This window comes from Mus caroli, unplaced genomic scaffold, assembly GCF_978045245.1.
Source record: "Mus caroli unplaced genomic scaffold, Mus_caroli_1 scaffold_8, whole genome shotgun sequence".
NCBI classification, from domain to species: Eukaryota; Metazoa; Chordata; class Mammalia; order Rodentia; family Muridae; genus Mus; species Mus caroli.
Window position 1 is genome coordinate 115917800 of NW_028227263.1, and position 4534 is coordinate 115922333.

The following is a 4534-nucleotide window of genomic DNA, read 5'->3' on the forward strand; positions in this document are numbered from 1 at the left end:
CTATGTAGTTTGGTTTCTTTTTCTTGTGACTACCAGTTACAGGCGCCAAGGGTTATCTCAGGACTGCTCAGTCATTCTGGAGTCAGGGCTTTGCTTTCCGTTTGTTTAGACACAAAGTGTGGTTGGTTGGTTTGTTTGTTTGTTTTTCATATCCTACAGGGGTCCCAGGCTAACCTGACTTGCCTTCATAGCTGAGATGACTCGGGCTTGCTACCAGCTCCTAAGTGCTGACATTACAGGTGTATGTCTCTATACCTGGACTATTCCCAATTGAGGCTGGAACCTAGGTTTACCAGCAGAACTGCAGCCCACGCAGCCACAATTGTTTTTGTTTTGTTTTGTTTTTGAGACAAAGTTTCTTTGTGCCCTTGCTGTCCTGGAACTCCCTCTGTAGACCAGGCTGGCCTCAAATTCACAGCGATCCACCTGCCTCTGCCTCCCAAGTACTGGGATTAAAGATGTGCACTACCACACTCCAGCCAACGCCCCAATTTTTTTTAAGATTTATTTTTTTATGCATATAACTGTCTTGTTTGCAGGTATCTGTGTGTGCCACATGCCTGGTACTTAAGGAGGCCAAAGGAAGAAGGTATAGGATTCTTGGGATCTGAGAGATACAGATGGTTGTGAGCCACCATGTAGGGTCTGGAAACCAAACCCAGGTCCTCTCTAGCCCACGGCCAGTGCCCTTCATCACTGAGCTGTCTCTCCAGCCCCACTTTTTCACTCATTGAAATTCCTGGCCACACTCGTGAATACTCGTTGACCACTCTCCTGGACATAACCAGTTCTTGCTTCCCTGGAATACAGGTGCTCTTAGGTTCTGGATGTTGGGAAAAGACTCCCTCTATCACTGCCACCTGCCCTCTGACCTCTCGAGTCCATTAGTGATGAAGTTGTTGGGAGTCTCAGCAAGGGAGCATGATAACACATGCCTGTAATCCCAGCACTCAGAAGCAGGGGCGGCATCTCAGGCCAAGGCCAGTCTCAGAGAGAGAGCTCTTGCAAAGGGCCTAATTTCAGGGCCCAACAACATATGGTGGCTCACAATCATGTTTGTTACTCCAGTTCTAGGGTTCTTAATACCCTCTTCTGGTCTCTGGGACACCAGGCACACAAGTGTTGTATACATGCAGTTGAAACACTCACACTCATAAACACTGAACCCTGTTTTTTGTCCAGTAGCACAGAATATCTGTATTTACAGTATGAAGCCAGCTGCCCCTTACAGTGATTGAGAGTACTTAGAGGCCACAGGTCAGCCTGGCCCATCAGTGTGTCCAATGGCAACAGACTCTTAGATCCACCCAGCCTGTAAGATGTGCTAAACTTTCCCCAGCCTGAGCGGAGACTCCTGGGTTGTACAGTTTTGCCTGGGGATGAACCAATGTGAAGGGATTTGACTGGGTGGCTTCTGTTGCTCAGACTGATCAAAGTGTTGAGTGGAGGTACTCAGTGGACACACACATGGTTGAGGGCTGGGCACTGGACTGATGTGGGCCTCTGGTCCTGCAGGTCTTGCTCTTGGGAGCTTTGCAAAATGGTTGTGCTTGCGTGGAACTCTGCACAGATGGACTGTGAGGAGCCGCTGGCTCTGGAGGAGGCGGCTGTGAGCTGGTCCCTGGAGTGGGAACACACCCATATTGTCCTTGCCACTTCCCCAGGCCACAGGGTTTCAAGGGTTAAGAAGGGGTGATCCTGAGCACTCTGAAGGTCACTCCTCAGGACTGCATTGCTGCTCACGTGTTTAGGGAGGAGGAACAGTGGGGTGCTGGTATAAAGCTGAAGGCTCCCCAAGCTTTGTAATACCCCTTTGTCGATACCAGGCAATTGGCAGGCCATTGAGCTACATCCTCACCTAATTGTGTTCTTCCTTTGTCACAGCCTACTGCCAGGCGTGTATGTATGTATGTATGTATCTGGAGTCCTGTGAACAAAGAAAGCCACAGATGCTAATGTCTTGCTGTGCGTGAGAAGCTAGGAAGCCAGTTTCTGACCCCCAGGAGTCTAGAGGTTAACAGCTAGGATGTTAGCTTAGAAGCAGAAGGAAGTAAACTCTGGACTGACGGACGACTGGGTGGAAGCTGAGCTCAGCCCAGTAGTCAGAGGCTAGCACAGTGCTTCAGTCTGATAAGAGAAAAGTCCCTATGTGCATCCAGCTGCTGGGATGTGGTTGAATGGGGATAGTGGTGTTTATAGGAGCTGGGCCTGTGTTCTTGGCAACTCCAGGAAAAACTAAACGAAGGCTCACCATAATCCCTTTTCCAGACAGATGGGACCTCAAGCATGTGGGAGGGACCTCAGGCATAGAGCACTCCAGGAAAGGCATCTAGCTCTCCCACCTGGGCCCCTCAGCATCTTGGCTTCCCTACCCACTGTAGTTGCTAAAGTAACAAAATCCTATGCTTTGCTGGCAAAGGCAGGTGAATCTCTGTGAGTTGGATACCAGCCTGGTCTACAAAGAAACCCTGTCTCACAACAAAACTAAAATGCAGGATTAGAGCTAGCCCCCCCAGGATGCCTTTTTTTGAGGTGAGAAAAGGGATGGAGGGACCCCGGAGTGAGGACACCAGCAATGCTGCATGCTTGCTTGAGGGGCAGAGTGGCACTATTTAACACCCTGGCACCAAGGCGTTTGGGGCAGAAGTTACCAGAGCTCAGTGAGATGCCTACAGCAGTTGGGGAGAGATGAGAAGAGCAAGTGGAGATAGATGGCCTCTCACCAGCTGGGGCCTACACATGAGACAAGGACACAGCCTCTGTAAGCTTGAGATGTCCAGAAGGGCAGGTGCAGTGCCTGCCAGGTGAGGGCAAAGGTAGGAGTGTGGCATCCTGTGTACAATGTGATGGAGGGGAAGTTAGGAGAGACGAGGCCTTGTCCTCCCCTCCCATTCTCCCACTCTGAGACAGCCCAGCAGTGTACTGACTATCTCCAGGGTACAAAAAGCCCCTCCTGCCCCAGCCACACCCTAGAGAGGCCAAGGCAGAGACTCAACACCAATACCCCTGTGTAGAGGGGAGGGTTAAAGATACAGTTGAAGCCGGGCGTGGTGGCGCACGCCTTTAATCCCAGCACTTGGGAGGCAGAGGCAGGCGGATTTCTGAGTTCGAGGCCAGCCTGGTCTACAAAGTGAGTGCCAGGACAGCCAGGGCTACACAGAGAAACCCTGTCTCGAAAAACCAAAAAAAGAAAAAAGAAAAAGATACAGTTGACATTCCTGAACACTGCCTGTTCAGGACAAGCAGATTCTGAAAAGCCATTTATTTTATGAGGCAAGAATTTTTGTTTTGTTTTTCGAGACAGGGTTCCTCTGTGTAGCCCTGGCTGTCCTGGAACTCACTCTGTAGACCAGGCTGGCCTCGAACTCAGAAATCTGCCTGCCTCTGCCTCCCAAGTGCTGGGATTAAAGCCGTTTGCCACCACCGCCAGGCGAATTCTTGGTTTTTAGTGCTTTATTATTTTGTGGGACTGAGATAGAACCCAGGATCTTGTATTTGCTAGGCAAGCACTCTATCCCTGAGCCATACCCCCAGCCCCTCACTGGATTCTGGCAAAGTGCTCTATCACCGAGCCTTAAGACCGACCGACCCACCACTTAGTATGTACGTGGGCTTTGTGCATGTGTGTGCACACTGCAGCACATGGAGGTCAGAAGACCACTCCACACGTTGCTCCTTACTTTCTACCATTTAAAGATTTGTTAGTTACGCGTATCTGTGTGAGTTCAAGTGCCAGCAAAGGCCACGAGGCGTCTCATTTCTAGGAACAGGAGTTGTAGAGGTGGTTGTGAGTGACCGAGAACTGGAAGTGTTAGCGCTCTTAGGTGCTGGGCCATCTCTCCAGTCCAGACCAAGTCTTGTTTACTCCGTGTGTGCCGGACTGGCTGGTTCCTGAGAACCTGGTCTCTGTCTCTGCCTCCCATCTCCTCAGGACACTGAGATTACAGACATGTGGCTGCCTCAGCCAGCAGTCACTTGTATGACTTGCTTTGGTTATTTATTTTGTTTTGAGACAAAAGCCGTCTTATGCATCGCTGGCTGGCCTCAATCAAACTCACAGATTACCACTTGCCTGTCTTCTGAGTGTTGGCATCCAAGGCATGCACGGGCTAGTTTATTTTCTTAAACATGGACTTTCTTAAAAATTGATTTGTGTTTATGTGTGAGTGATGCCATGGATGTGCTAGGGCATGTGGAGGTCAGGAGAGGATGTCAGATTTCCGGTTCCAGGCAGTTGTGAGCCACCTGGTACCTGCTCAGGGAAACTCAACTTGGGTCTTCCACAAAGCACATGCTCCTACCACGGAGCCATCTCTCCAGCCCCTCAACTCATTTTTTTCTTTTAGGTTCGTGTGAGAGTGGCGCGCTCTGCTTACATGTGTGTATGTGCACCATGTGCATGCCTGGTGCCCACACAGGTCAGAAAGGGTACCCTGTGAATGCTGAGCTGAATCTGGGTCTTCTGCAAAAACATATGCTCCACGCCAGTGAGCCATCTCTCCAGCCCCCCAGCTTGGTGTTTTGAGACAGGGTC